This window comes from Lathamus discolor, chromosome 4 (assembly GCF_037157495.1).
Source record: "Lathamus discolor isolate bLatDis1 chromosome 4, bLatDis1.hap1, whole genome shotgun sequence".
Taxonomy (NCBI): domain Eukaryota; kingdom Metazoa; phylum Chordata; class Aves; order Psittaciformes; family Psittacidae; genus Lathamus; species Lathamus discolor.
The window spans coordinates 126,064,783-126,072,464 of record NC_088887.1 but is presented as its reverse complement, the minus strand read 5'-3'; the positions used below and the strand labels follow the sequence as shown (position 1 = coordinate 126,072,464).

The 7,682-nt window shown below is 50.7% G+C and overlaps 1 protein-coding gene across 1 annotated transcript in view; it reads left to right on the top strand.

Moving 5' to 3' along the window:
- The first annotated feature begins 238 nt into the window (after positions 1–238).
- GDPD5 (glycerophosphodiester phosphodiesterase domain containing 5) overlaps positions 239–7,682 on the top strand; it is a 176,241-nt gene continuing 168,797 nt past the window's right edge. Inside the window, exon 1 of the mRNA XM_065678917.1 lies at positions 239–435. The gene's annotated coding sequence lies outside the window, so the exon portion shown is untranslated. The remainder of the gene's footprint in view (positions 436–7,682) is intronic.

The following is a 7,682-nucleotide window of genomic DNA, read 5'->3' as shown; positions in this document are numbered from 1 at the left end:
CACGATGTGGCTGAGTTCCCCCCTTGGCAGGGATGCCCCAACCTTTCCCTTAGCAGTGTAACCCCCAAACCCGAACCCCTGTGGCTGGGAGAGGCTTGCTCGCACCCCCGCAGGGACACCCCAGGGCAGACGGGCTCCCCTTTGGGTCCACCCTGCTTCTCTTCCTCCTCCTCCTCCTCTTCCTCCTCCTCCTCCTGCCGCCGCTGTCCGGGGCGGAGCCGCCCGCCCGAGCCCCCGCCCCGCTGCCGGGAGCGGGCGGCAGAGCCGAGCCGAGCCGTGCCGAGCCGGGGACACGGACGCGGTGGTGCCACCTCCGTCCCTCCCTTCGCTGTCCCTATCCCACCCCTGCCAACGCGGGGAGCAGCAGGGGTGTCCTCCTCCGCCCCGATCCCATCCCGGCGCTTAGCGACCTGGAGGCTTTCGCAGCGGCGGCAGGTAAAGGGTTGGACCGGTTGGACGGGGAGGAAGGGGTGGCCCTTTGCATCCCGCATCCCCCGTGTCCCTGGGTGTGTGTGTGTGTGGGGGGATGATGATGCTGAGCCGGGGTGTGCGTATGGTGATATTCCGGGTTTGACCCCCCAAAAGGTGCTCTGTTGTCCGAAAAGCTGATTCTTCACCCCAAAAGATGGTTCTTTGCCCTCTGTGCCCCCCCCCCAAAACGGCGCTCCGCACCCCCACGGGTGGTACCCTTAGCAGGGAGCATCCCAAGCAAAGTTACGATGTGGTGGGATGCTGCTGTGTGATGAGGGATATGAGTGGGCGCCCACCTAAGGACAGGTCTCAGGGTACTCCCTTGGGTCTCCAGGACACCCCAAGTTTCCAGGGTATGGATCCAGCCACCCCCTTTTTCCCCATTAAACCCTACTTGTTTTACAGGTAATGCTTCATTTTTATACATGGCTTTCAAAAGAATGGCATCTGCAGTGTCCCACAGCCCCGGGGCTTTCCACTGGGATTGTCCAGCACTGTAAAACCCTGAGACAGCAAAATCCCAAAGGAATTTATTGCTCCTTACACCGCTGCGTGAGCACCCTGTGCCTATCCAGCACCCAAACTCCCCTCGCACGCTCTGAGGATGCGATGGGGATGTCCTGGATGGCTCTTAGGGACAAAGCCCCATGTTAAGGCCCCCTATTTCTTCCCAGCCCTGAGCAGAGAAGGTGACTATAAAGGGTATTATTTTGTCTTGATGCTTGGCAAAGGAATTGCTCAGAAAAAGGAATAATTCAGGAAAAAGGGGGGGGGGGGGGGGAAGAATCAGTCTCATTGCTGTTTTATAGAAGCTCTCTCCCAAGTCCTGTCTATTCACTGCTTGGAAAACTGGGCTTGGAGGAGTTGCAGTGGAAATGTGAGCCTTTCCTCTGGAAAAGGTCTGCTGTAGCAATTCCTGATGTTGGAAGCTGTGAAATTTCACCCCTGGCGAGATGGAAACGGGGATTCTTCAGCCAGGCTAAAAACCTGCCTTTGTCAAACTCTCCATGTACTGGGTGTTTAGGGGTGGGTCTGTGTTATTGCTGCTAATCGTGTTGGCTTAAGGGTTATTTTGGGGCTGGGAAGGGATTACGGGTGGGTAATCGGAATGGTGGTGACCGTGCTGCATGTGAAGTGAAGCAGATATTGAATTATGGTTCTCTTTGCTGGCTCTTTGTCCCTCTGTGAAGGGAAATGAGTGTTTGCTCAGTAAGCCCATGTGGATTTTCCTCTGTTAGAAAGTTAGGCTCTGTGTGGAGAACATTAAACCCTATTGCACTGCTCGGATGCTGTGTTCTCATTGGGGTGCTCCCAGCAGCCAGGACATTCAGACTTGTGTATTAAGGACCAAAGTTAGACCAGTGCTTATTCCTAAAGAGCTTTTTTAGGGGTTGGATCACACAGTGATGCGGGATAAATGCCTTTTACCTTTGTTCCTTCATATATATTGCCAGCTTGCTCTTGGCAGGTGTGGCTGGGGAAAAGCTGAACTAAATGGATTTCCTGCCTTGCATTTTGCCTGTGTTCATCAGTCATCAGATTGCTACGGGAAGTGGTCCATTAATACATTATACAGCCTTCATCCACCTGATCAGGATGCATCCTGAATCCTTAATCGTGCTATTTTAACCTCTTTTCCTCCATCGTGACGTCTTCACACCAATATCCCAGCACTGTTTAGCTCCGGAATATCTCTCTTTGCTTTAGAAGGTGTCAAATACAAGCTCTGCTTTAAGGCAGAGTTAATTTTAGAGTGGGTGTCTCTGTCAAGCTGTACTTTCTCTATCGAATAAGTGTGTTCCTCTCTTCCCTGGGATGAATCCTGTACTTGAATGCGAAGCATGACAACGAGCAGCGCCAATGAAACGAGTTCTGCTCGGATCCATCTATTCGGTGTCAAGTTGTAGGTTCAACGACTGCTGGCTTGGAATTAATGAGAAAGGGGCTTGGTTTTGCAAGGCAACAAATTGCTTTTATGAAGCAGGGAGATTATAACAAGATACTGAGCCGGTTGCAGAGGCCAGGGGCTATTTGTTGTAGATTTATCCATGAACTGCCGTGGCAATTCGATCCTGCATTAAAACTGCTGTAGTTTTTCACGCTGTTCAATGCCCAAATCAGTATATTTAGGGTTTTGTTGGGTGTTTTCTTAAGGTGTGGGTGACAGTAACTCAGTTGCAAGTGGTCTCCCAGGTTGAGCTGAAGATGCTGGTAGCAGATGGCTCCTTCACCCTGTCTTTTGCTAGGAGGCACTTGGATGCTCACAGGTGGTGGAAGTTAGAGCTGGGTCCCCTTCTAACAGCCACACACCTGCAGGGAATATTGTCCTTTAACTCACTTTGGAAAGCTTCCTGAGGGTGAAGATGAAAGGATGTGGTTGTACCTTTGAAATCCTCATGGCATTGCTGCTGTAGAGCTATGGGCTGGCGCGGTTATCACTGACACTAAGTGTTGTGGTTGGATGAAGATGGGTGCTTAGGCCTCCTCCTGAGAGCAGCATTCCTACAAACATGGGGTGTAGGAACATGCTTTCCCTGGAGGCTGGTTTGGACCCCCTTTCTCTTGAGAAGATGCACCCAGAAAGGCTGTTGCCCCATCCACAGCCCCTCTAATGAGATGCTTTGCACCTTCTTGATATTGAGATGAAGGAATGGGATCCACCTGGGAGCCACTTGGCTGTGGCTACAAAGAGGCTTTGGTAGGCTGCAGCAGCTGGTAATTAAGTGTTAAGGAGACCAAATGGTGGTTGCTCGCCCTTGTGCAGAACGAAGCTAAGTCCTTCTGGCGTGAGGAGGCTGCTTTGGGCTCTGCTGGTGCCAATTGCGGGGTGAGTGATGTTTTGGCTTACAACAAACTGGTTGCTTTGGGCTGTTTTTTGCTCCCCATCATTGTATGGCGCTAGGCGTGAGGCTGAGCAGCTCCTTCTGCTCAGGAGAGGGCAGTGTCACACCAATGAGCTGCTTCCTTATCCATGCTGGAATACATGGAGGGGAAAGCTTTGTCCACACAGGGGTCCAAGAGGGTCCTGTAGGGGTGCAGTGTTAGTGTGTATGTGGGACCCAGGCACCTCATTCCTTCTCCATCCCTCCTCAAGCCAAATATTCCTCTTCCGGCTCTTCTCCCGGATGGTTTTCCCTTACCCTGAGTACACTGCTGGTGTTTAACAGACCTTTGTAAGGATACTGTAAGAGCAATGCTGGGAAAAGGGATTTAAAAGGCTGTTTATAGCAGTTGCTTTTGCCTGCCAGCCCCGTCTATAAACAGTGATTAGACACAGCTACTTTAATGCGTGTCTTGACTTTCCAAACCTATGAAGAAGCTGAATGCTGGTGGTTTTGCCTTTGCTGCTTTTTCCTCTTTAGCTCACCGCTGCGTTCTCCTCGCTTCCTCCCCAAATCCCCACAGATGCTGGTGGGACGCTGCCTGCGTGTTGGTTAAATAGCTTGTCATTGCTCAATAACCTGAGAGAAAAGCCTCGTTTTTATAGGGAATGGAATAGTGGGGGAAGCTTTCTGCCAAGGAGTGGTTCCAAGGTCCAGAGTGCTCCCCTGAAGGGTGTTCAGTGCAAACAAGGACCTTCTTGGGTGGTAGAGGGGAGTTCTTCTATGCTCGCGTCTATCTCCATGCATCGTGTGTTGTCACATACTGAATCCATTACGCATTGTGATTGAGCTCTGCCTCTCTTGCTCCCTTCATCTTTGGGCACATTCAGCTTTCTAAACCTGTGGGGATTAGTGAATGCTTCTTGCACTGATTTATTGGGGTTTGTGGCTCCTGATCCAGGTGTTGCTGATGTCAGCTGTTACTTCCTTCCCACTGGATAAAGGGTGGGATGGGGATAGGAGGGAGGCAAAAAGCCCCTTTCTTTGGGTGATGCACAAATCTGGCCTCCCCACATCTGTGCTGCTGGCAGCTGATCTCTGCCTTGGAAATAGCTTGTCCTGGTTTTACTGTAATTCCTTAGGCATGACAAAACTGAATCCTCCTGTTCCCGAACCACTGCATCTCTGGCTGCTTGAGAGCCAGGTTTTGGGTCCAGGCTGCTGGATCCCAGAGTACGTGGAGGTGATGGGCTGTAAGGTTGTGCTGCTGTTGGCTGGGAAGGCTCAGAAGGATGTGTTTCACTTTCAGATTTACCATGGGGCACTGTGCTAAAGCAGCTTGGGCTTTTTTCCCCCCTTAGAGCAAGCTTGCCTTTAATTCTTAATCTTATTTTCTTTATATCTTGCCATTTCTCTTAAAACTCCCTTAAAACTCTGCTGTAACTTGGACAATCTCTTTATAAATGTCTGATCCCCACATTTTTGCCTCCCTTCCCCCCTTTCTGAGCCGAAATGAAACTTCTCCCTCCCCCAACCTGAGGTTAGATGCAGTTTTGGGCTCCTATTTACACAGCTTGCTCAGGCGAAGCATCTCGCATCCGACTTAAATAGCACAAGGTGAAGATCAGCATTTCCTGTAGTAGGTATTTTGGGGGTAGCATTTAAAAGGATGTCATGGACTGGCTGTACCCTTCAATGTCCAAGTGTTGTTCTGAGCCACTCTAATAGATTATATCTTGGGCCACTTAACCTCATATTGCTAAGTCTCTTGAGTTGACAGTCCCCTCATCATAAATCAAATTGCCTGGGTCTAAAATCAAGTCAATGGGCCTGTTGCCTACTGCAGAATTGCAGCAAAGCAAATAAAATAGATTACATTTTCAGGCTTGGAGGTGGCGACAGCACTGTGGATGCCGGTTGGGAGTTGGTACCCGAAGGTTCTGGGGTGATGGGGTGATGCACTGAGGGCTCTATGAGGGTGTTGGGAGGAAGGTGTAATCCTGGAGCAGGTCATTGAAGAGCTTGGGGAGGATTTGAGGCTTGTGCCTAGGATTCCTTCTCGAATCCTGTGCTCAGCTCTGGGCCCTCACTACAAGAGAGACCTTGAGGGGCTGGAGCGGGGCCAGAGAAGGGAATGGAGCTGGTGCAGGGCCTGGAGCCCAAGTGTGATGGGGAAGGGCTGAGGGACCTGGGGGGTTCAGATGGAGAAGAGAAGGCTCAGGGGGGACCTGATGGCTCCCTACAAGTGCCTGCCAGGAGGATGGAGCCAGGAGGGGATGGGCTCTGCTCCCAAGGAACAAGGGATGGGACAAGAGGAACCGGCCTCAAGCTGCCCCAGGGCAGGTTTAGATGGAGCTGAGGTCTGGGAGCTTCCCAGGTCACACTAAGTGGGGGTTCTACTGGTGCCTAAACCCTGTTTCCGAGAGGGATGGGGAGGGTTGAGGCTTGTTTACAGGGACTTACCGGGGTGGTGAGGTCACTCTGGGATATTTGGGTGGATTTAGCGTGTTTGCTTTTTATTTAAGAGGTAATTAATGCTTTCCTTGGGATTAAAATGCTTCCTGCATGTCTCAGCTGCTGATGTAGGAGGGAGTCATCCAACCCTTTGACCTTTCTTGGAGACAAAAAAGGCCTTTTGGAGAAGAGGTCTATACACAAACCCAGTGTGTCTCTTCCTTACCCAACCACTTCCTTGTATGAAGAAGCCCCATAAAGAAGCTCCTTGAGGCTGTGATCTCTTGTAGGCAGTGGCCTGATACAGCAGTGATTGTTTGCAGGTATTGTGGGCATTTCGGTGTCAATCTCCCCACTAATTATTCATGGGTCTTGTCAATGAGGCTTTAAACTGCCAGTTAAACCGATTGCAGATGGAAAGGGAGCCAACAGGCAGTGATTGCGGCTTGGGCTGGGCGGCCAGGCAGGAATCCAGCTGAGTGACTCGCTCCGTTTCTCTCCAGCTTTTTGGGTTATGATTTTTCCATCTGTGGCTATTGCTTGCGCTTAGAGAGTCGCGCTGTACTAATGGCTGAACAGGCTTTGTAATCTGTGGCTGCTTTTGGAGCCCTGGAATCCATCAAGCCAAGAGGTAAGGTGAGACCTGTGGCTTCTCAAAAGGTCTATTTTTAGCCGTGTTTCTGTTCACATGCAAATGATGTGTATCACGAAGGATTGCTCTGCACTTCATACCCTGAACTTGGGAGCTGTTTTCCAGCTTTCACACAGATGGCAATGTGTAGATATTATTGTCTCATCTTTCCCTATGCTCACAAGCTGAGTCCTGTGAGCTCCCGAACCTCTTGCCGTGTTGCATTTGATGCTCTGCAAGTATATAGTGATGGGTGGCTCTTATCTTAGGGGTGGGTTACCCCACTCCTTGTGCTTTGGCATTACCCTTAAGAGTTGCTGGTGCCTGAGGGCCTGCAAGCTCCTTGTAGCTCTTGTCTCCTGTTTCTGCTCCTGCCTGAAACCTGGAAGCAGAATGGGTGTTAAAGAAGCAACTAAACTCATTTAGCTCCAAGTTAATCGCTGGAATGCAGAGTGCTTGCAGCCCTCATTAAAAGCCTAATTTAAAGTGCAAGGTTGACAGCTGGGCTGGAGATACTTTGCCTTATCACAAGTGTTTCCTAATCTGTCTCCTCTGCATAAGGATTCTGTGTGTGTGGATCTCCAGCCTCTTGCTGTCGGAGAGCTGTGTGTTAAGGGGATGTGGTGTATCTGTGGGGAAGACAGCCGTGTATGTTAAAATGTTAATGTGATGGGAATAAGTGGGCTCTGGTGTCTCTTGTGCTGTCAGGAAAGCCTTTGTGCCTCGCAAGGTCGCACCGCTGCGTGGATGCTTGTTGCTGAAACACAAACTGCGTGGGTTCTCCTTATACAGCTTTGCTTTGCAAAGGGAAACAAAGCTGCTTGTGGGTTTATAGCAACAGAGATGCTGTCCCTGAGAACTCGGGCAGGAACGATGCTGCTGAAGGCCAATGGGTGAAGAAATGTCCTTCCTTGAGTTGGTACCCGGGCGCGTAGCAGCCCTGCAGCGTGCTGTGATTTCAGCTCTGCTCCTGAGCTTGCACGGGGTATAGGAAGTAATACAGGTAGTGAGGAGCTTAAAACTTACCCTGTGGTTTGCTAGACCTCTAAGGCTGGAAAGGAGGCTCTGGATGCGAGAGGGTCTTTGTGCTCTTGGGGCAAACCATTCCACAAAGCCCCTCTGGGGAGGGTGGGCATCAATCCTGCTGTCACAGGAGCAGCGTGAAGGCAGGGACCTGATGCTGTTAATGTGTTCAACGCATCTAACTTGGAGCCTTTAAGCCCGAAACTGAATAGTCCACCCAGAGCACCTTGTTTTGGTGATTGGGGTTTAGCATCCACCAGCCCCTTTCTTCTGCTTTGCCT